Source organism: Typopeltis vanoorti, chromosome 10 (genome assembly GCF_054136105.1).
Source record: "Typopeltis vanoorti isolate ZY-2024b chromosome 10, IOZ_Tvanoo_1.0, whole genome shotgun sequence".
Classification (NCBI taxonomy): domain Eukaryota; kingdom Metazoa; phylum Arthropoda; class Arachnida; order Uropygi; family Thelyphonidae; genus Typopeltis; species Typopeltis vanoorti.
The window spans coordinates 124,141,447-124,167,596 of NC_143558.1; the positions used below are offsets into that span (position 1 = coordinate 124,141,447).

General features: G+C 34.9%; 1 protein-coding gene across 7 annotated transcripts in view; it reads left to right on the forward strand.

Annotated features, from left to right (window-relative positions):
• The window catches only part of LOC150102764 (E3 ubiquitin-protein ligase Mdm2-like), a 249,783-nt gene that overhangs the window by 67,468 nt on the left and 156,165 nt on the right, over positions 1-26,150 (forward strand). For all 7 annotated transcript variants that reach the window (XM_090399576.1, XM_090399579.1, XM_090399581.1 and 4 more), the window contains exon 2: positions 24,001-24,048. The gene's annotated coding sequence lies outside the window, so the exon portion shown is untranslated. The remainder of the gene's footprint in view (positions 1-24,000; positions 24,049-26,150) is intronic.

Genomic DNA, 26,150 nt, shown 5'->3' on the forward strand with positions numbered 1-26,150 from the left:
ATATAGTGGAATTATTGAACGAGCACTTTGTCACTGTATATATATCATATTGGTATAAATTATCCAGTACAATATATAGAAGAGAGGCAGATATTAGGAGAATTAGAAGTGCAATAAAGAGAAGTGTATCAGATGTTGGTTGGGTTAGATGTGAATAAGGCTGTGGGAATGGATGACATATCGCCACATATGCTTAAGGAATGTGCACCACAGTTGGTTAATCCCTTGAACTGGTTATTTGATGAAAGTCTTACAGTGGGTAGGGTTTTTAAGTTGTGGAAAGAAGGCAAAATAGTAAGACTCCGCAAGCATTGTTCTAAGACAGAAGTTTCCAATTATAGGCCAGTCTGTATAACTGCAGTTGTGATCAAGGTGTTGAGAGATTGGTAAGGAATAGAATACAGAATTGGATTGATGGACATGGCATTATTTATGATGGTCAGCATGGGTATGTAAAGGGTAGGTCCTGTTTTAGTAATTTACTTGCATTTTATGATAAGGTGACGAGTGTGTTAGATAAGAGAGAATCATATACAGTGATATTCTTAGACTTTGCAAAAGAGTTTGATAGATTATCACATGATAAGTTGGTGTACAAGCTGCAGAGATTGGGAATAGACAGTATATTGGTTAGATGGATCAGAGATTGGCTCTCTGAATGATACCAGCAGGTTGTGTATGATGGAGCAGTGTCTCAAAAAAGAAGGGTGACCAGTGGCATGCCCAGGATTCTGTTCTTGGGCCCCTACTTTTTAACTTCATTGTAAAAAAAATATATGTGGACTGACTGAGAAACTTCAGTTATTTGCTGATGATGCAAAGTTTGGAAGAATTATAAGTAGCACTGCTGATGCTGAATCCCTTCAGGAAGATTTGAATAGACTTTTTACTTGGAAAAAAGTGGGGTTGTAGTTTTAATATCAATAAGCGCAAGGTGTTGCATTTTGGAGTGCAGAAATATAAGGCTGTGTACTATATCGATGGTGCCGTACTGCAGGAAGTGGATGAGATTAGAGATTTGGGAGTGATGATTGATAGCAGACTGAGGTTTAGAGGGCATATTGCTAGAGTTGTAGAGGTTGCACATCGTAGTGCTGCTATGATAAGAAGTACTCTAACATGCAAGGATAAGGAAGTGGTTGTGCCACTGTATAAGGCACTGGTCAGACCACACTTGGACTATTGTGCTCAGATCTGGTCACCTAGTTTTTGATGTGATGTGGATACTTTGGAGAGGGTCCAGAGGCAAGTGACTAAGACAATATCGGGACTTTAGAATGCTGGCTATGGAGAGAGGTTGAGGAGATATGGATTGCAGAGTTTGGTGGATAGGAGAAAGAGAGGTGATATGATAGAGACGTTTAAGTTAGTAAGAGGATTTTATAAGATTAATTTGGAGGGGATTATAAAAAGAGTAGAAGGTGAGAGGGAAAGGACCAGAGGTCATTCCTGGAAGTTATGTAAATGTATGGTGAAGAAGGGTGTGAGGAATAGATTTTTTACATGGAGAATTGTCAGTGAATGGAATGCATTACCAGAATGTGTTGTTAATGTAAGGAGAGTTAAGGACTTGAAGATTCTATATGATAAATATGTTATCAGTTGAATGAACCTCCCACAATGAGTCTGTCGACTCCATGGAGGGTATAATAATAATAATATATTATATCTCTGATAGCAATAACACCATATTTCAGAGAACATGAACGCTTTATAGAGAGTTCAATCAATCATCACAAATCAGTTAATGGAGTGTATTTTATATCATGATCATACACAAAACATTACATCACTACTAACTTCTTGTCAACAATTTTCCTCCAAATTATGTTATGTGAAAACTCCAATGCTATGAGATCATATATTTTGGTCTTCTAAGGAACTTTTCTGTATCAATTCACCTAAATCTTGATCTTCATCTTTTCCTGCCATTCCAGCAAAAACACTTACTTTGCTAAAATCAACAAAATTACCCAATAACCATGGTAATAAACTTCAATGGAAGTACAAATATTTTGTACTGAAAATAACAGTGCATTGTCAATGTGTGGAAACAACAATGGAAATCAAATAACACGAGTAAAAGCTATATACAACAATCAATTTGCCAATTAAAAAAAAGATTGCTATGTGCTAGAATTTAATATTAATAAATATTTTTGATGTTTACATAAAATGAGAATCTCCCAACGTTTGGGTTGACAGAATTATACTAATTCAGGTTAGATTGATGTAAAAGTGCTCCAGCCTTCTTTGAAAAGATGTTCATATTAAAACTGCTTCTGTGAAGACAAGCTAAGCTGATCATGAGAGATAGATACTGCCTTTTACAGAATACTTCCACGTTTCAAGAAATTAGTTATAACCTATATTCTTATTATTAAGAGAAGATCCCCCCCAAGGTGTCAGAGACTTATCAAGGGAGGCCACATACTACACATACCAGCTATCATAATTATTCTTGAATTCATTCACACTACTTGCACACACAACATCCAATGACAATCCATTCCAATCATGCATTACCCTATGAGAGAAAAATCTAGCCCTTGTCCCCTTCTTAGCAGCATTCATTCTCAGCTTCCAAGGACGCTTTCTTGTCCTTTCCCCACTCACCATAAAATGAAAAATTCCATCAACTGAAATCCTGTATGAACCTTTCAGAAGTTTGGAAGCCTCAATCATATCACTCTTCTTTCTCCTGTTTGCTAGCATCTGCAGTCTACAAATTCTCAATCTGTCTTCATAATCAGTATTCCACCATCGTGATATCATTTTTAACACACTCCTTTGTGCTCTCTCCACTGTGTCAGAATCACAGCAGAAACCAGACCTGCGCACAATAGTCCAAATGAGATCTTATCAAGGCCTTGTACAGAGGCAAAATTACATGCATAAAAAGCCTTATCAAAATCCAAAAGTATCATGGTGTATCCATTCCCCTTGTTTAGTTCAATGGTAGCATTATTATAGAATGTGAATAAGTTGCTAAAACATGACCTTCCCTTATGAATCCATGCTGATCATTGCAAAGTAGAGATTCACTGTCAACCCATCTCTGAATGTGAGCCTTACGAATTTTTCTAAAATGTTCACAACTTCTGAGATACTGATTGGTCAGTAGTTGAATACATCATGGGTATCCCTATATTATATCTCTGTTATTAAATGAGCTCCTTGATGAAGTTGTTTAGCTAGGATCAAAATAATTTGTATAAATTTGGAAGGAATCCTTGTTTATATGGTCTACCAAAAACTCATAAAGAATAAATATCAAATCTATCTATCTCTCCCGTCCATCTAATTCAGACGGGTTCTTCTAATCTCTTCCTAATGAGGAGTCACGGTGAAATAATGCAGCCGAGCATGCCACTCCTCTGCTGCATCCCTATTGGAGGTATTCATGACTGTAGTCCGTGTATGTTCACGGGGCCGGTTTGCCTGCTTGCGGGAGGATGAAAAAACTCCAGCTAAACTGGGGGAAAAAACCCTACTGCCTGCGCCCAAGACCGGCTAACTTGGCTATGGCTTAGGAAGGTCCTTCAGCTCCTCACGTCTCCTACAGGAATCAAACCTAGGACACCTTCCCCAGGTATATGGTTGCAAAGGGCACAGCCACTAGGCTAACTGTACGGATTTTTATTCGGCTATGAAACAATATGGGATGTAATATCCCTTAACTTAAATAAGTTTATATGTCGCCGAATTGAAGCCTTTGGCTCTTCATATAAATTAATAACTCATAAAGAATGTTTAGTAAGACCAATTGTGACTCTCCCACATATAGAATTGCTAAATTTTTTCTTTCACATTTATTAACTTCCTTTATTGGACATTCCACATCATTCATTAAGAATTCCATACATTTTTCATCTTGAAAAAAAATTAAGGGTATTCAAATACGAGTCAGTTTGACGTTTCTCTATTTACCAATATTCCGTTATCTGACACAATTAATTGACTGTAGGATGATTTCCCTTCTGATGTTGCAAAGATTTTTGAATTTGTCATATAATCAGGATATTTCAGCTGGAAAAACAGATTGAAGGCACAGCGATGATCATCCCTCAGTCTCCTCCTTTTACAAATTATTTTTTGAACCATCTGGATGATACTTTGTTTTCATACGTTCATTTATCTTAAACCCTGTTTGGTTTCATTATGTTGCTGATGTTTTTGTTGTTTGGTATTCGTGTTCTTTGATTTACTTGTTTCCACACACTGATGTACTTTTTTCCAGTATGAAATATTTGTACTTTCATTCAAGTTCATTATTGTGGTTATCATGTATTTTGTTGTTTTGCTAACCTTTACTCTCCCATTCTGTTTCTGTTTAAATGATTGCATCATTACTTAATGACTGTATCTGAGCTCTGTTCACACATTCTTCAAACCAACAATGTCAAATTCCTTTCTAGTATCCTTATCTTTAATATGATTTGCCATTGATGTCATCTATTCTTTTCTCTAATTTTCTCAGAAACCTGATAGCTGTGGTTTCTAATCTTTAAGTGCTTTATTTCTAATCCAGCTCTGAGATATTAAAACTGGTTTATACACTGGCTTGTATATTGCTAGTTTAGTATTTTAATTAATTTCTCTTTTTTCTTATTAAATTTATTCAGTTGACTTTGTACTATTATCAGATTTGCTAATTCTGTTGTCTATTTCCATATTTAATTTGCCATCTTCACAAAATTGTTCCTAAATTACTGAATTGCTTTTGGTTCTCTATTCAGCATGCAGTTGACATCTTCAGTGTTTCTGCTTATTTTGATTGTCTTTTTTTCTTACTGATTTTTATACCATATTTATTACAAGTAGTGAATCAGTTTAGTCTGGGAATCCTGCTGGGATGTACCGGATTTATTTAGAATTATCACATCATCTGCATAAAGTTAAAGAAATGAGATTAACATCTCCAGTTTTGATATCAGATTTAATAATCCTCTTTTCTTCATAATGTGATCCATATAGATAATGAATAATAGTGGAGATAATATGTACACTTGTCTCGCATCTGATTTTTCATCAAACCATCTTCCTGTACCTACTACAATTCTAACTGCTGACTTATTCATATACAGGCACACCTCAGTCATATGACATGTTAGGTGACAGACGACTATTGTCATATAGCAAATTTAGTTGTATAATGAATTCCTCCCCACTTGTTTATGCATGCAATAGTTTAATGCCATTTATAAGCAGTCATGTGCATAAATGGCATACATTTATTTACATCAGATAAGAAAACAGAAAATTCAGAATAATTTTTGTAAACAAAAAGGTTATTCTAATAGCTTGGCTTAAGTGAACAAACCAGTTAGTTTAATCATCAATCTACACCATTAAATTTTTCCCTTTCAGCAATAAAATTGTCACATTTATGGATAACTGTACCATTAACTAGTGTAGCATTCTTCACTTCACTTAGAACTTTATCTCTGTTTTTAACTTTAACAGTAGTGTAAATTTATCCTGCAGCATCTGTGTTCAATACACCATTGTCACTAAATTTAATAATTTTAATCTTAGTATCGAATATAATGGGTTTGTATGTCTTCTTTTCACTGGAGCTACAGCACCCTTACCTTGAATTTTATCTGCCATTATCGACAACAGTAAAATAACATAATAAACAGTTTATAATTCACATTGAAACACCAAAACAGAGATGTAGCAAGCAACAACGTCAGTAATAATCAGAGTTCACGATTACTGCTCATCAGTTGATTAATGGCAGTAACATGTCGCTAAACCTGTCATATGAGCAAATGTGGCATTTGTCATAATTGAAAAGTGTCATATGAGCAGATCGTTTTAAGGTGGGATATTATTGTATAGGCTATATTGTTTGATATAATCTCTTGTTTATTCCTTATGATTGTAGCATTTTGTACAGCTTTTCTGTTGGCACCTTGTCATATACCTTTTCTTGAATGTACAAAATAAATACTGATACCTGTTATATTCCCATGATCTCTGATGTAAATGTCTTAGTGAAAATGTGATCCTGACAACCTCCATTTAGCCTGAAACCAGCTTGTTCTTTTCCACACTTTCTTCCACAATTTTTCATGTTTTCTCAAGTATATTTACATAATTCTTAAGTGGAACATTCAATAGGGAAATTCCTCTACAATTGTACATTCAGTTTTATTTCCTTTTTTATAGATGGTATTATGAGATCTACTCCAATCATCTGGAATTTGACCCTCTTACCAGATCTTCTGAATTATGCTATATAGCCATTGGAAAACTTTTATGCCTCCATATTTGATTATTTTTTATTATAATATACTGCCAAAGTAAAAATATTTGATTATTTTTGGTTTGGCAGTATTTCAACATTTTATGTTTTTGATAGCTTTTCTATCTCATATATTGATATGTATTCCTGATTGTAGTCTTCCTGAATGTTTTCAACCCTCAGTGCTGCCACTGCTTGTTTTTTTAAGCAATCTTTCAAAGTAATTATCCCATACATCTAGAACAGCGTTTCTCAACCTTTCTAAGCCCAAGGACCAGTAAAATACCTAAAACAATTCTACGGACTACTAAGTTACAGAGGCATAGCTAAGAGGAGGGGCGATCTGCCCCGGGCAGCACTTTTTTTGGCGTTTAAGAAATCTTGCCATAGCAACTGAGTGATGAAATAGACTTCGATAATGTTATCGACGATTTTTTTATTATTATTGTTATTATTATCTGAGACCTCTAGGGAGTCAAGGACTCATCGAGGGAGGCTGTAAATTACCCAACCCAGCTATCATACCTTCCCTTAAATTCATTTACACTAGATGCACTCATTACCCCTAAGGGCAAATTATTCCATTCACTCACTGATCTCTGATAGAAAAACCTAGTTCTTGAATTTCTTGACTGAGAACATCCTTAACTTCCTTGGATGCCCCTGTGTTCTTTCCCCACCTTCCATATAATGAAAAATTTCATCATTTGAAATGCTATAACACCCATTCAAATGTTTATAGGCCTCTATCATATCACCCCTCTTTCTCCTGTTAACCAGAGTCTGTAATCCACATCCCAATCTGTCTTCATAATCTAAATCCCATAATCCGGATATAATCTTTGTAACTCTCTTTGCACCCTTTCCACAGCTATTTTTTATCCCCTTGAAACCCGGGAGACCAAATCTGTGAACAGATTTGAACTTTAAATTCTTATCCACCAATACACCAAGATCCCTTGCCTCTTCAGTTTCTTGTAGCATAATCATCGTCAAATTCCTGCCATGTACCCTCAAGGGGTGTACAGGATATGATAGTACTACATGAAAAAAATTACATCATTACTAACTTCCTATCTATAATTTTCCACCAAATCAGTCTGTTAAGACTCCAATATTATCAGATCTTATATTTCTGTCGTCTAAGGCACTTTGTATCGTATCAATCCACCTATATCTTGGTCTTCCTCTGGGTCTTTTTCATTCCAACCTGGCAGAGAACACTTGTTTTGCTAATCTTTCCTTGCCAATTCTGTTTAAGTGACCATACCACCTGAGATTAACTCTGCTAACGCATTCCTGGGTGCTGACAATGTCAAGTTCTTTAATAATATCCTCGTTTTTAATATGATATTACCATTAATGCCATCTGTTCATGCCTCTAATCTTTCTCAGGACTATCATATCTGCAGTCTCTAGTCTTTGGTCAAGTGTTTTACTTCTGACCCAGCTCTCAGATCCATAAGTTAAAACTAGTTTGAACACTGTCTTGTATACAGCTAATTTAGTGTTCCGACTAATTTCTCTCTTATTCCACATGAATTTATTCAGTTGACTGCTCACCATACCAGTTTTGCTGATTCTGTTGTCTATTTCTATATTTAATTTACCATCTTCACTAAAAATCATGCCTAAGTAGCTGAAATATTTTACTTGTTCCACAGGTCACAACACAGTTGACATTTTCAATGATTCTGCCTATTTTCATTGTCTTTGTCTTTTTAATGCTGACCTTCATACCATATCTATTACAACAGTTATTCAATTTAGTAAGAGAACCTTGCAGACTTGTAGCGGATTTATTTAGAGGTATAACATCATCCGCATAAAGCAATGAGCAGACATTAACATCTCCAATTTTGATATCATGTTTAATACCACTTTCCTTCATAATGTGATCCATATAAATAATGAATAACAGAGGAGATAATGTACATCCTTGTCTCACACCAGATTTAACATTAAACCATCTTCCTGTACCTCCTTCAATTCTAACTGCTGACTTACAACTCAAATAAAGACTAAGTATTGCTTGATATAATGCCCTATTGACACCATATAACTGTAGCATATTGAATAGCTTCTCTCTTGGCACCTTGTCATATGCCTTTTCCAAATCGACAAAACTTAAATACAGATCTTAGTTATATTCCCATGCTTTCTCGACTATTTGTTGTAAAGTGAAGATCTGATCCTGACAGCCTCTATTTGGCCTGAATCCAGCTTGTTCTTCAGCAAGCTTTTCTTCCACAATTCTTCTCAACTGTTTCTCAAGTATACTTGCATAGATCTTGCCAGGAACACTCAGTAGGGAAATACCTCTGTAATTCTCACATTCAGTTTTATTTCCCTTTTTTATATATGGGTACTATGAGAGCTCTACTCCAATCATCGGGAATTCGTCCCTCTGTCCAGGCTTTCTGAACTATGCAGTTCAGCCACTGTAAGACTCTTATACCACCATACTTCAGCATTTCTGGTCGAATATCATCTACTCCTACTGCCTTTCCACATTTCAATCCTTTGATGGCTCTCCTATGGATATGTATTCTTGACTGCATGCCTGGTCAGTGTTTTTTACCACTGTGCTGTCATCACTGCTTCTTTCATTTAGCAGTTTTTCAAAGTAATTACTCCATGCTTTAAGGATATCTTTTTCTCTCGTTTTCATGTCACCTTTTTCATCTCTAACTCCTTTTACAGCACTCTTTCCTCCATTTTTAAGCTTCTTCAACAACCTCCAGAATATTTTGCCACCTTCTTGATATTTATTTTCTATATTCTTGCCAAAGTCCTCCCATGACTTTTGTTTAGCTAGTTTTACACACTGTTTAGCTTTCTTGCATTTGTCTCTGTATTCTCTAAGATCACAAGCTGACTTATTTGCCAGGAACTTTTGATATGCTTTCTTCTTTTCCTTCACTGCTTCTTTAACTTCTTGTGTCCACCATGGAGTTCTGATTTTTTATCCTTGCAGACAACTTCACCACATGCCTCTCTAGCTGAATCAATGAGGGCTTTCTTCAAGGCTTGCCACTCCATGTGAATTTGTGCACATTTTTATGTTGGAACATGATGTTAGTAATAACCAGTCCATGTCCTGAGCAGAAATTCAACAGATATTTGCCATTATTATTAGCTTTGCTCTTTTCTCCAAATTTTCCCAAAATATTTCTGTGTGTCTCATGATCATTTCCTACTATGCTATTTAGATCTCCAACAAGGACCAACTTTTCCTTTTTCATTGTGTCAGTTGCTTTTTTTAAAGCCTCAAAAAATTCCTCCACTTCTACCTTAGTAGAACCTTCTGTGGGACCATAGGCACAAATAAGTCCCATTGTCCAGTTCCGCATTCTCGTATTTGCCCCCATTACTCTACTTGACACCACCTGCCATTCAAGAAGATTAGCCTTGTATTTAGTGTTGAATACTATGGCTACTCCTTCTTTTCCTTGATTGTCATTGCCTGAATATAACATTTTGTATTTATTGCTCAGAAAGATCTCACCAGTTTTTGTCGTTTTTGTTTCAGTCACCCCTATTATGTCAATCTGGTACTTATCTAATTCCTCAGCTAGCTCCATTTCTTTGCCATTCAGGCTTCTTATGTTGATAGTTCCGATCTTTAACTCTGGTGGTTTTGAGTTGGGGTGTGTTTTCAGATTTGTTCCAGTAGCTGACTTTTCGTTGTTCGCCCTGGTTATCTGATGAAAACAACAGGGGCCTTGTTTAACCGAGCGATGCCCCAGCTGGCATGAAATTTTGTCATGTTGTACCATTTTTTATTTTGGTTTAACCAATAAGAATACAATTTGGTCTGCTAAATATCAAATTGCCAGCCCATCTTCGTTCGTTCAGTATCCAAGTAGATACTCAACAGGGTGCACCATGAGAAGGTGAGGATTGGGCATGAGGTCAGAAGCCCTGGTCGGTTCTCCGCATTCCTTTAATGGCTATGTGGAGGTCTCCTCTCAGTTATACAGCTTTGACTCTTAAGCACCCCCTGTAGCATAACCCAGCTAATATAATATGCCGCTGGATCTCTAATCACACTAAAGTGCATAACTTTACACTTACTAACATTAAACTGATAACCATTTTCGTTTGCCCAGATTTCCAGTCTCTTCAAATCATTTTGTAATTGCTGAATATCAGTAGCATCCCTGATTGCCCTGCCTATTTTTGCATCATCAGCAAACAATTGCAAATCTGATGATAGACCCTGCTTGAAGTCATTAATGTATAGAGTGAACAATAATGGCCCAAGGACTGAACCCTGAGGTACACCACTGGTTACCTTAAATCTGGCAGATTCACTCCCACTGTATACCACTTTTTGTTATCTGTCTGTTAACCATCCCCTGATCCAAGTCAATAGATTATGTTCCAATCCCATATTCTCCAGTTTATGCAACAGCCTATCGTGTAGTATCCTATCAAATGCCTTAGAAAAACCAACATTATCATAGTGTATCCATTCACTTTATCCAAATCTGCCGTAACATTGTTATAAAATATGAGCAAATTGCCAAAACATGACCTTCCTTTAGTAAACCCATGCTGTTCTCTGCAGAATATAGAATGATTGTCTACCCATTTCTGTATGTGAAGTTCTTACTAACTTCTCTAAAATCTTCACTACTATACCAGAAATACTAATAGGTGGGTAGTTAGACACATTAGTTTTTGCACCACCTTTGTGCAATGGAACTATATTACATTCCTTCCATTCCTTTGCTATCATTCCTGAGCTGAGACTCAAGTTATACAAATGTGTGAAAGGCCTAGCCAATTCAGCTGAACATTCCTTTAACAAATGGGGAGATATTCCATCTGTCCCTATTGACAAATTCTTATCCAGGTTATGCAAAAGCTCTTCAACCTCATTTTCATGAACTCTAACTCTTCATCCAACATATCAGTAGCACTGTGCACTATACTACATACACCTGGTTGATATATCTTAGCAAAGTGAGCACTCATTAACTGAACAATCTCCTTAGCTTCTGACACTCGTGTACCATCTACATTCAATAAAGTTATTCTTCCACATTCTTTCTTTTGCTTGCGGCATAACGATAAAATTCTTTTGGATTGCCTTTAGCTTGCATGGCCAATTTTTTTTCATACTCCGTTTTAGCTTTTCTCACAATACTCGTTACTTTTCTTGCCTGAGTTTTATATATTTCGTAACTCCTCTCACTCTTATTCTCACGATACTCTTTCCATATCATCTTCTTTTTGTGGATTTCTAGCTTAATAAGGCTGCACATCCATTTCACACCCAACCTATTTACTCTTCGAACACTAGGGATACATTCAGATACTGCCTTATTCAAGCACTTTTTCAAAGATTCCCATGCTTTGCTGACATTTTTTCCATTCAGTAACTGATACCATGGGATCAAAGATAATATTCTTCTAAGTTGATCATAATTTCCAGCTTTGTAATTCAGCATGTAGCCTGATTTAATCGGAGTTTCAATACAAGTAGATACTTCCCAAGAAAGAACAGCATGATCACTGTCACCGATTGTTGGTAAAATAGCTACATTCTTGACAGAGATCCCTTCTGATGCTATGAGCAAATCCAACACTCTTTGACCTCGAGTTCCTTCTTTCACATGCTGCTTGAGAAAGTTATCCCGCAACAATTCAATAAATTTCTGTTCTTTCTGATCATGAGATTTCTCTTCTATCCAATCAATGTTTGGAAAATTAAAGTCACCAATAATGATCATTCACTTGGTACCCATAAGGCTATATTGGTGATGTATTTCTTCGTCCCCTACAACTGAGCTGCCAGGTCTGTAGCAACACCCCACCATACATTTCATTCTGTTAACCTCCACTTCACACCAAATAGACTCAAACTCATCGTTACATCGGACATTGTTACCATCATTGTTTTCTTGTATTTCTGCCCTAACTGGACTTAAGTCATCTGATATCATTAGTAGCACTCCTCCTCCTCCTCTCCTATCTCTTCTGTCATTCCTAAAAATAGTATATACATTACACTCGATCCCACTTACCATATCTGATTCTGATAGCTAGGTTTCCCTAATGCCAACAATCTTAGGCCACATCGTTTTGAGAACAGAAAAGCAAGAAAAATAATATTTTAGAATGTTGGAATTAAAGTTTTACTTCAAAAATAAACATAGTGTTTTTAATTTATTTCCCTATATGTCATTTTGACTTTTTGTAATTTTTTAAAAACCTATATAGGAATTACCAACATTTCAGAAAAACTGTGCCATTTATAACATAATAAATCTGAAAGCATGTTTTGAATACATATTTTTGGTTTGGCAGTATTTCCACATTTCAGGTTTTTGATAGCTTTTTCTATTTCAAGTATTGATATGTATTCCTGATTGCAGTCTTCCTGAATGTTTTCTACCCCCAGTGCTGCCACTGCTTGTTTTTTTAAGCAATCTTTCAAAGTAATTACCCCATACATCTAGAATAATGTTTCTCAACCTTTCTAAGCCCAAGGACCAGTAAAATGCCTAAAACAATTCTACGGACCACTAAGTTACAGGAGGCGATCTGCCCCGGGTGGCACTTTTTTGGCGTTTAAGAAATCTTGCCATAGCAACTGAGTGATGAAACAGACTTCAATACATCGATTTTGAGAACAGAAAAGCAAGAAAAATAATATTTTAGAATGTTGGATTTAAAGTTTTACTTCAAAAATAAACTTAGTGTTTTTAATTTATTTCCCTATACGCCATTTTGACTTTTTGTAATTTTTTAAAAACCTATGTATGAATTACCTACATTTTGGAAAAAACTGTGCTATTTATAACATAATAAATCTAAAAGCATGTTTTGAATACATATGGAAGCATAATTAAATTGGACATAAACGATTAAAATTGTATCATCATTGAACAAAGTTTTAATTTTTATTAAACAAACAAATAAATAATATGATATAAATATGTTACTACTTACTTTTAATGAGATGGTTGAGCTTCTCGGCCTTTGCAGAGTCGGCCTGGCTCAATATTGGTCAACTTCAGTCGAAGTCAGCACACACGCTAAGATGATTTCTGTATTTTGTTTTTATTTGAAGGAGTAATGAAAATCCTTTCTCACAAAGATAAGTTGTATGAAACTGCATGACAATTTTCAATGCTTCTTCAGATAATTCGGGAAATTCACTTCTCACTGAAGGCAAGATCACGGAATTGCATTTTAAGTTCACTGTCACTTGAAAGCTCAATTGACTGTTCTTTTTTCAATAATGAAAGGTCGTTCTCGTGACTGCATGCTGAAATGGATCGCGAACTCACAGAAATTTCTAAAAGTTATTTGGAAAATACGTTTCAAAATTCCTTTTCAGATTTTTGAGGTGGTCACAAACCTTTTCCAGAAACTCAGAATAATCAACAAAAATATAATTTTCCACTAAAAAGGATTCCAATGTTGGAAAAGGTGGAAATTGTCTGTCTTTTACATAATTAGTCTCCATAAAACCAGTTTTTTCTCAAATGCTTTTATTTTGTCGTAGGCATCAGGAACTGTTAAAGAATTTCCCTGAAGGGAGAAATTTAGTTCATTTAATTTCGAAAAAATGTCTGAAAGATAGGATAGTGTTGATAACCATGCTTTGTCAACAAGGAGTGATGCAAAATCAGAATTACGTTCATTTACAAATAATAAAACTTCGTGCCTTAATTGAAATAACCTTCTTAGTACTTTGCCCCTGGAAACCAGCAAATTTTAGAATGAAGCAAAAGTTGTATATATTCACTGCCCATTTCATTGCAGAGTACTGAAAATAACCTGTTATTTAATCGTCAAGTTTTAATAAAATTAACTAGCTTTACAACGTTGTATAGCACGGTTTTAAATTCTGGTGGCATTTCTTTGGAAGCTAATGCTTCCCTATGTATGAAACAATGTACCCAATTCATATCTGGAGCTACTTCCTTGACCATAGAAACAACCCCACTATGCCTGTAAGGGCACAAGCTCCATCCGAACAGAAGCCTATACATTTTTCCCACTGGATCTCTTTGTGTATTATGTAATTATTGAGAGTGTGAAATATTTCTTCTCCAGTTGTTCAGGATGGCAAAGTTCTACAAAACAGAATATCACCATGAATGTTGTTATCATATGCATATTTTACATAGCATATTAACTGCACATTATTTGTAACATCAGTAGTCTTGTCTATTTGTAACGCATAATAAGGGCTCTTCCTAACTCTTTTGATTAACTGAGATTCTACGTCACCTGCCATATCATTAATTCTGCGACCAACAGTGTCATTTGAAAGATGAATCAAATCAACATATTTTAGTAACTTGTTGCCAAACATAGTTTTTACCACATCTTTTATAGCTGGAAGTAGCAAATTTTCCCCGATAGAATGAGGTTTCCCTGTTTTCACTATGCATAAACTTAAGAAATAGGATGTTTACAGTGCCTTGCTATTAATGGAACCGATGGCCGAAACTGTAGCTTTCCCATAATTTAATGTCCCTAAGTGTCGCTGAAAAAATTCAATTGGCTCATTTTTCACATCACAATGTTTAGTTTCTAAATGTCGTCACAGTTTCATGCACTCGTTCGACAACACTTCATAACACAAAACGCATTGAGGTTTCTGTTCACTTTCATCTCCACACCAAGTAAACCCGAATTCCAAATATGAACTGTTATATTTCCTACTGTATTTTTTCTTTGAACCACTTGTTTCTTCTACTTTAATAGTATCAGATTTACTCACTGTTACAACAGATGTATCACAATTAGGGTTAGCATCACCTGTTTCATTTTCTCTTCTTTTCAAAGTCCTAGTTCTAAGCCACTTTTCCATTATTATAAAACATTTTCAAAAAATATATAAATACTGGGGTTAACTCACGACACACTTTGTCCAAGTATCACTTACCACTTCTGAAGATATACTGAGCCTTGGTTGAAGGAGGGAAACCTTCAATAATAAAAATCAATATACAACAAGCAGCTGGTTGAAATGTGGATAACATATGCTCACTTCAAATCTGACAAAACAGCAAGGGAAGGCAGAAGCAATAAAACGATATTGTTGTTCACTTCATCTCTCTTATTATTCCTCATTCTGCCACTACAAATTATTGTAGTGCCAGAATGACGAGCAATAAAAGCGAGGGAAATCAGTGGTGAGTTACAAGGAGCTCACGCGAGCCCTTTGTTAAATTTTTCTCAAATTTGCAAGCCCCTTGCTCTTCTTGTTTAATAATCTTGTAGAACTAGAAAATACCACCATGGAATGTATACGTGCTACTATAATTGCTACTTTAAATTCATATGGATTTTCTGATAACTATATAAAAAAATCATTTCATTGCATTTTGTTCATTAAGCTAGTGTAATGTTAGGAAACAAATCAGGTGTTGCAATCAAACTTCTACAAAAATTTCCCAACAAATTGCACTCATCGTTTACACTTAGCAGTAGACGATTCGATAAAAAACATTAAAGAAATATATCATTTTGAAATATTTATTGATAAATTATATGCTTTTTATCACCAATCACCAAAAAATCAATGAGAATTAAATACGATTGTAAAAAGTTTACAAATGGCTCTTGCTTTGTGGAGAAATTATTACCCAGCTTTATGCAAGTATTTTGTATCGAACAATATAAGGGATTTTTAAACCAACTTCTCAATTTGGAATTTTTAAAAGATCTGGCATTAATGATTGATATCCTACAAGAATTATATCTGTCAGAAGCTCTACAAAGTCGTAATATAAGTATTATAAGGGCTAAATTAGGCCTTTTTTTTTTTTTTGCTTGACGATGCGAGCCCTTTGTTAAAATTTCCATAACTCGCTACTGGGTGAAGTGAACAACAAAATAGTTTTATTGCTTCTGCCCTTTGAACATTTTGATGCTATTTATTGGTTTTTTTAAGTCTCCATACTTACTTATTCAATTTTAATTTGTCTTGTTTGGATAATTAAAAAATATATATTTATTTAATTAATTTAAGTCTGCCTGCAGACCACAGGTTGAGAAACACTGATCTAGAACATTTTGATCTTCAGTTTGCAAGTGACCTTTATCATCTGGTTTCATAGTACTCTTCCATTTCTAAGCTTTTCAGTAGCTCCCAGAGCCTTTTGCTACTGTCATGATATTTATCTTCTATATTCTTACCAAACTGTGACTTTAGTTTAGCTTCTTCTTTTACTTATGGCTTAGCACTCTTAAATATTTTCTGTATTCTTTTATACCATGTGATGATTTACTTGATATTTACTGAATATACGAGACTGGATTTCTACCCAAAGATATTAATCACTCAATTTTCGTTCCAATTCCCAAAAAAACAAAAGCTACAAGATGTGAAAAGTTCAGGACAATCAGCCTCATCAGTCAAATATCAAAAGTCCTCCTATATGTTATTCTTAAAAGAAATAAAGAAAAATAAACATAGAAATAAATGATACACAAAGTGGCTTCAAGGAAAATGTAGGTACAAGAGAAGGTATTTTCAACATCAGAACCATCATAGAAAGATATCTAGAAAAACAAAAATATGTGTACCTCTGCTTCATAGAATACAAAAAGGCATTCAACAATGTCCAACATGAACAATTAATTGAAATCCTTTCAAAATAGGCATGGATGGAAAAGACATTAGGCTATTAACTAATCTTTACTGGGAAGAGACTGCATCTTTGAGAATAAATAGAGAGACCTCAGAAGAATTCCCAGTTCAGAAAGTTGTGAAACAAGGCTGTGTCTTTATCTCTGATTCTCTTTAACCTATACACAGAAGAAATATTTAATAAAATTACAGATGACACGGTTCTTCTAACTGAAAACAAATATGACCTCAAAACTCTTATAGATGAAACCCTCAAGTATAGCAAATAGTATGGCCTCAGTTTCAACTTTAAAAAGACAAAAATCATGATAATTTCAAGAGAGAAGAAAATACCAAAAATATGCATTGATATAAAAGGAAATAAATTAGAACAGGTGCAAAAATACATATACCTCGGACACTTGATCACAGAGAATGGCAGGACAGAAGATGAAATGAGAAAAAGGATTGAAATCGCAAGGTCCACTTTCAACAGTATGAAAAATCTACTAATATCTAGAGAATTAAATCTGAAAACAAGACTGAGAATCTCCAAATGCTATATATGGTCTATGTTATTATATGGGGTAGAGACATGGACACTCTCCAGTCTGAGTGTGAAAAAACTGGAGGCCTTTGAAATGTGGATGCTGCGAAGAATTATGAGAATATCATGGAAAGAAAAAAAGACAAATGAAGAGGTACTAGAGATGGCAAGTGTCAACAGGAGCATGATGAAAGAAATTGAAAAGAGAAAAGTCAGATATTTTGGACATATTCTGAGACATAACTGCCTACAAAGGACACTTCTCGAAGGAACTTTTGAGGGAAAGAGGAAGACAAAGACTGGAGTGGATGAAAAATATAGAAGACTGGACCTATCTCTCATATGAGGAATGCAGCAGAGAGGTGCAGAATAGGACATGGTGGAGACACATGGTAGTCAATCTCCTGGAGGGAGAAGACACCTGACAGTACAGGATGATTTACTTGCCAAGAACTTTTGATACTTCAACTTCCTGAATCCACCATAGAGTTCTGATTTTTCTATCCTTACAAATAACTTCAGCACATGCCTCTGTCTGCATCAATGCTTTCTTCAAGGTCTGCCACTAAATCTCCGAGGTTTGGTTCTTGTTTTCAAACTCATTAATTTTTTCATGAATAATATTTGTGTGTTTGAGTCTCCAGTTCACCTTATGAAAGCTGCTCAGCTTTGATTCTTTTTAAAACTTTCTTATACACTTTTCTTTTCAATATGATGATAAATTTTATTCTGTGCGAAGCTAATTTATTGTTATTATTTAGTCATTATTGTTGCTTTTATTTTATTATTGCTTAACATCCAATGCAGTACTCAACAGAAGGTGAGCTAGCCATTTTCATGTGGAGGTGGTAGGGGTTTTTCCCTCCTGGGAACTCTGGTTTTACATCCCACAATACAGGCAAACCAGCCAGAAGAACGATTGCAAATTGCAGTCATAACAGACGATGGAGATGGAATTGTCCTGTCATGAGAAGTAATCAGGTTTCAGAGATGCCAAGACGGCCAGTCTAACATGGAAAAAGGAAGATGGAACTACTTAATATCGATTTTGTAACTGTACTGGAGAGGCAAAGGGGAAGTTCAAAGAAGAGATGGCAAGATTATATTATTAGGATTGATTGAGAATAGTGCAGTGAGAAAATCTGAAAAGAGCATGGAATGGTGAAAAATGGGGGAGAGAGAAAGTTGTCCAGCAGTGGGATTATCCAGATTGGAGAGGGGAAAGTGGTTATGCATAGGATGTTCATATGCATAACCTCATATTTTTATCCTGGTACTGATATTACATTATCTTGTGTCCTTTGAATTGCATTTAAATCTTGATACGAATTTCTGATCTATACAACTCTTATTGAATTTAATTTATTACTTTAAAATGGTTATTTATATTATTGTCGTGTATGAGAAATTATATAATTAATTTCATCCATACTTCATCATGGGCATTCAATTGTCAAAATTCATATCATAAATTGTATTCATGACACTGCTTTTTCTACATATTAGTAGCAAGTGACTGAGTATCCCATAATTACAATGAAAAGCAACCCATCACAGGAAATAATGTGCTCTTCATTGTAGTACACACACATACTAGAAACAGTATGTCTACTAAACAACTATTAGTACATGTTCTGGAAGCATTTATAGCCTTTCATTATAGTTTTTTTTAAAATGTTTCCATATAAGGGTGGGTCAGGAGTAACCTTGGTCAGAAGTAAAACACTTGACCAAAGATTAGAGACCACAGATATGAGAGTCCTGGGAAAGATTACAGGCATGATCAGATGGCATCAATGGCAATATCATATTAAAAAGGAGGATATTAAGGAAGAACTTGACATTGTCAGCATCCAGGAATGCATTAGCATAGCTAATCTCAGGTGGTATAGTCACTTAAACACAACAGGCAAGTTAAGATTAGCAAAACAAGTATTCTCTGCCAGGTTGGCAGGAAAACAACCCAGAGGAAGACCAAGATATAGGTGGATTGATATGTTACAAAGTGCCTTAGACAATAGAAATATAAGATCTGATAATGTTGGAGTCTTGACAAATAACAGACTGATTTGGAGGAAAATTGTAGATAGGAAGTTAGTAATGATATAAATTTTTCATGTAGTACTATCATATCCTGTACACCCCTTGAGGGTACATGGCAGGAATTTGATGACGATGATGATATAAGGCAGGTTTAGATGCCTCTTGTCAGGGATTACTGACTCCTCACAGATAAGTTTACTTTGATAGTGGAAATCATCTTTCATTATCATCTAACTAAACAGTAGGTTTACTTGGGTTAGTTCATCAATGCTGTGTGTGACTTCGTGCTTGAAGGCATGTTACTTCTGTGCATATGGTAATTTAAGAACTGACAGAGAAGAGAAAATGCTTGAAGTGGAGACAAAAAGATTTTTTATGAATGAATGTTGAGTAACACAATATTTGCAATCAGGGGGAATCTTTTTCTAGTGTGTATCTTTGCAGATATTTAATTGAGATATTTCATTTAGTGTTGAAGCTTAAAGAGTGATTAAGGAAAACATTGGCCAGATACAGCCTAACATTGTTTCAAAATGACATCATTCTGTGGAAACTAATTCCTTGTTTGATGGAATTTGGCAAACGAGTTATTTATGTCAAAAATTGTGTATCATTCCATTTTATTTGTTAAATACATAAAGTGTGATGGTCTAATGAAAATTAAAGAAACAAGTCCTTGAATATTATTTTAAATTATTCTAGTATGTATTGTCAGTTTTCGATTGATTAAATAATTTGTATATGAAACAAGTGATGTATGTAAGGAAAAGAAGTATTTTATGCATTTCTCTTGCATTTTCTTTTAAGTAGAACTGTTTTCTCTATTAAGTGTGTGGAAGTTGATTACTATCTAAAGTAATAGTTCGTTTATTCTTTTGACCAGATTAGGGGAAAAGAATAAAGTGCTAACTTGGAACAATAGTCATGAAAGCAATTTGTGATTGCTTAACATGTCCTATACGTCATATACCAACTACGAATATACTCATATGTTGATTACCGCCGGCAATGAGATTACTCGTACTGACCTTGAAGAAGTGAAAATGCTTGGCGTGTGGAGCGTGTCAGCGAATGTGTGTATACTCATAGTTGGTATATGAGCACACAAGCCAACTACGAATATACTCGTATGTCGATTACTGCCGGCTACAAGATTACTCGTACTGATCTTGAAGTGAAAGTGCTTAGTGTGCGGTAACAAAATATGCCTGAGGAGCGTGGCAGCAAACGTGTTAAAGGAGATTTAAAAATTGTAATATGCTAGTCATGTAAGAAGTATATGTCATTGGGCTCTTAATTTTGTCTAATCTTTTCTAGCTATTTTCTGTTATGGTTACATCTTTTCCATTGAATATATTGTTAGATCCTGAATGAGAACATTGTGAAAGGAAATTATTCATTCAGGATTTAACATGCAAAAAACTAAAAGGAGATACCTGCACTTCAGCAGAAAATAGAGAAAACTTGTTTATTGTATGTGAAAGTATATGTTCCTTTGTATGTAATTTACTAAGATCATATTGTTGTTTAACCAGAGATCAAAGTGAGAATTTGTATCATAACATAGTCTTTGTGTAAGGAAAATATTTAGCTCATTAAGATATCCAATGTATTGTAAGTCTCCAGACAATTTTAAGTAACAGTCCAAAGGTTGCGTGCTAGCCACCCAGATTGGCGTAATGCTGGAGGCAATAACACACGGAGAAGGTGACGTAGGCACGTTTTCCAAGAACAGCACCCTAACAGCAAGGGAGAGCAAAGGATCAACTTGGGAGCATAAAATAAAGAGTGTCGTGCGGAAAAGACATGGAGAAAGATGTGCACCTGGTTCCTATTTGGTGATTTTGACTGGTGGTTCATAAGAGACGTGTGTAGGTGTTGCGATGTTGGACAGCGGGCCTTTTCTTGAAGATGCCTAAGAAATTCCACGCAGAGCTGTTCATGAATTATCGGTCTTGCAGAATCATGCCAATCGCTGGATGTCCCATTGGAAAGCGCGGAGAAAGTCCCCTAAGACGCAGCAGCAAACACGTTCGTGTCCGGTAGCAGAATTCAAGGATAGCGTGAGCTCATCGCCAGGTGGAATAATCAGAAGGTAACCTGACCACGTGGAAGCGACATATTGTCCAGAACAGAATCAGTAATGTAGAATATTTTGTTATATGCCTCAGAATTGTTAGAGGAAGAATAATATGTGTAAGCATAAAGTATGGACAATTAATAGAGGACTTTAGTAAGAATTCCATTTTGGAAATAACTAGTAATCTTTAGCAAAGATTGTCTGGAGGCAGTTATATTATTGAATGAGATTGAACCTGATAGAATGAAACTGGTATTACTGAGAGCTTTTAATTAAAAACCTTAAGAATGTGTATATGTGTAACTTAAGAATAACTTGAGGAAAGAGATTACAAGTTATGCAGTGTGATATGGCATTTTGAACTAACTTAGCATGAACTGATTTTATTTAGCATGTACTGATTTCATTAGCATTGAATATATTTTGCTTTTAACTGTAAAATGTTTGATTTCCCAATAAACATGTTTTGTTACATATGCCTGAGTTATGCCTGATTACCACTTATAAAATTAGAACCTTAGCAGGAAGAATTTAGAAGTTATATAACGATAGATTACATGTCACGACTGCAAAGTACCAGAAATCTATTTTACCGTAACGAAGTGTAAAATATTGTGCATATGCCTTACGATCTAGGATTAATTCCCTGAGCAAGAATCTTTTCTGTTATAGGATACTGGCTGGCGCAGCATAATACAAATTTGCCAGTATCTGAAGAGGAAATAACCCCAGATAGAAATAAGATAGGCTAGACAATAGAATAGATAATAGCAAATATTGAGATAATAAAGTAAGAAAAATAAGAGAAAGTAACGACATAACAATATAATTTATTTATTATTTATTTTTCAAACATCTTCTTTTCTATAGTATTGTTAGTGTGAGAAAGGGATTGAGTTAAATATAAATTTTATTATTTGTAAATATTTATTTTTGGTAAATAAATAATTCATTTTTCTTCATTTAAATAGTCAAAACACTTTTATTATTATTTTTATTTTTTATCATAGTTGAGTGTATGTACATTTCCTAAACCTGATAGGAACCTAAGTATAATTTAGAGAGGGAAAATATGCTCTTGTGTTATATTGAGAAATTATAAAGAAATAATAATAAACTAAGAGACTATATAATTATGCAGTCACAGGTAGTCTCAGTTGACAGGCCTGTATACCAAAAGTTTAATGGGACATTTTCTCAGACAAAGCTAAAGCATATTTCAGAAAGTGTCTGAATACATTTATCAGTAATTTTAGAACCACATGCACCAAACAAAAGATACACAAAGTGCATGAGTTTTGTGCTTTTGATAACCAGCTATGGAAACAGCATATCTAACCAAATGATCAGATGGTTGATCTGATCAGTTCTTTAAAGGTTGGGCGTAAATTAGATAACTATGTTTAGCATTACCTTATATACTGCTAGATAAGGAAATGGACCCACCTTTCCAATTTTAATTGGACTGTTTTTCAAAAGAGATCTCTATGAATAAAGTGATTATATTAAATCATCACATGTTACCTTTGAATTCCTAAATGCAGCCTGCATAATTAAAAAAAAAAAATACTCTGCTTAGAGATGAGTGGAATGTTTTTTTTTACGATTGATTTCCAGCAAAATATGGGTTCAGTTCATAACATTAATGCATGAATTGTAAAAAGCTTCCATTGCAAGGTAAATAAATTATTAGAAAACCAGGAATATGGAACCAATAACCATACAGAAATAATATTAACTTCTTGACAGTTTTAAAGAGAACTTAATTAAATCATCATTCTCGTGTCTAGCCATTGGCTGATAACTAAACTTATCTGTTTTATATTTTCTTCACAATTTGAGATTCAATTTTAATTTCAAATCCTTCACAGGATTTGAAATTAAAATTTTTTTATTATTATTATTATTTTTATTTTCTTCTTATTATTTTTTTTTCTACCCAACTGTGAATCCATGTTGATGTGTTAGAATGTAGTATATGCATGACTCCATTTCAACACAGTGAACAACCACAAAGCATTCAAGATCTTTTTCAGATAGAATTGATAATACTTTAATTTCAAAACTCTTGTTAAGAAACAATGAAGATCGTGACTTTATGGCTAATTCACCTCTCATTGTAATAATAGCAGACAATTGATTTTATGGAATCCCACACACAACACTCAAGCATTCAAAGAACATATACAAATAACAGAAAGAATATGCTTACTTCTCATGGCCTTTAATTGCCTTGCAGTTCCACTTGCCTTCAAGTTATCTAGTGGTGATTGGCATAAAAATTTATTTATTATTAATTTTTTTAAAAGAAATGTTTATTTCAACGGAGTCTTGTTAATTAAAAATTAATATGCATTGTTCTTTTCCCATTATCTATATTTTATGACTTTAAAGTTCACTTTATCTGAACAAAAGTTCTTTTTTTTAGTGCATTAAGCATTGGCTATTGATATATAAATTATTGCATTTTTCAGGGAGGTTGTCTTTCCAGATGCAATCCCCCAGCTATAAAGTTTTTGAAGGTTAGTGACATTTTAAAATTATCTTAATGTTTTTGTGGGAGAAGCATAAAATATATATAAGAATAAAAGGTTAGAAGAGAAACTTAATCCTTTTCATGATTAGATATCGTTTCCAAATTCCAGGTCTTCAGGAAATGGAAATGTAACCATTGTAGTGAAAAAAATAAATTAAAATACAGAAGTAATTGAGAGATTGGGGAAAAGAAAGTGCATTTTATGTTTAGCTTAAATATGTTAATGATCTGTTGTATCTACATGAAGAACTTGCCACCATTGCTAAGTCTTTACTTCTGATTTTATGTCCTCATTTGAGAGGTTGCATAGAAAGTGTAACTGACATACATTGGCTGCAACTGTTTCATTTTCGTTAATTGAACTGGTCAGTGTTGGTCATCAGATAAAGTAGTAAACAGTGTAGTAGCATTTGTATAGCAATGTAATTCATTATCCCAGTAGTTGTATTATTATTATTTTGTTAGATTGCATCAAGGCTATATTGAATTGGGAACCATAGGTTTCTAATCTGTGAATATTTTCATTAAAAAAAAAAAAATTCTTTCTAATATTTATTTATTTATATTATGGCTACATGAAACCAGTAAGTGAAAAGTACAATCACAATTTCCAGAAACAAATGATAAAAATCGTAACATATAAAAGTTCATTACATAAAAGGTACAACCTGCTTTCTAATTTTTTTTATTTATTTATTTATTTATTTTTTATTTATAAATAAAGCAAAAGTAACTTGTCATAATCAAGCCAAGGACAATTATCGTCCTGCTGCAACAAGTATGACAAGGCTGCACGTTCTCACAACACTTCACAACATAAATGTAGTTGTATCCAAGGTTTAATTAGAGAGCAGTTGTGTCTTGTGTGAGAAAACTTGATCCATTAGAGGAGGTCCATTTTACATTGTATCATCGTTTTCTAACATGAGGAGGAGCTCTGCTGATACTATGACGAGGACTATGAGAGTGACTACGAGAATAACATCTTCGTGGTGAGACGGGACCGTGATCTTCTGTTTCCTCTATAACCACTGCCACCATCATACCAACTACAGGCAAGGTCCAGGCTGGAAAGCCAATTCAATGCCTCATCCATCACCTTGTGGATGTCCTGTAGGCCATCACCGTGAAATTGGCGCCTTGGGCAGCCGTAAACAATATGAGTAATCGTCTGAGCCACGGGGGAACAATCACAATAAGGGTGATCTGACAGTCCCCATTTATGTAGAAGGTAGCCACATCTACCCTGACTAGTTCTGATCCTGTTTATTGATGACCAAATCTTTCTAGGCAGATCAAAACCAGGCTGCGGAGCACAGGAATCTTCTACCAGGAAGCCATTTGTTGGGAGACTGTTGGACCAATATTCTCTCCATATGTCAGATATTGATGGCAGCGCAGCTGAAGAGAGTTTGTCCATGGACCAGAGAGGCTTTCTAGATTTGAGGTGAAGACTAGGTGGGTTTCTGAGAGTCTGGGGTAGGGGAAGGAGTGGGTTGCTCATTGCTTTATTAAATTCCTTAATCGAGGCTTGTCTTCTCCGTATGTGTGGCGGAGCAATGTTAGATAGAACAGACAGCCAGGATCGAGGGGTGCTTTTCACTGTCCCATTAATTGTGTGCATGGTAGAGTTTAGCTGGGTGTCTATAATGTTAGTATGTGTACTTCTTTCCCAGACAGGGGCACAATATTCTGCTGCAGAGAATGCGAGGGCTAGTGCAGACGACCCCAGGTTGTTTCAGCAAGCCTTGAAATGATATTATTTCTGGTTTTAATTTTATTGGAGAGGTTTATGTGCCTTTTATAGGTTAGGCTTCTGGGATCTTCTACGAGGAAGCCGTTTGTTGGACTAATATTCTCTCTATATGTCATAACCTTCAAGGTATTTTCGGTGAGGCTCGTGTTCAACCATTTTTCCACAGAAAGAAAGGTCGAGTTGTTGATTCGCATCTGCATTGTACAGGTGAAATACTGAGGACACTGTTTTTGGTGGATTTGGCTTCAAATACCACTGCTTGAAGTACTCTTCCAGGGTGTTCAGGTCTGTATTCAAGGTTGATTCTAGGTTGGTAAAGGAGGTGGATTGAT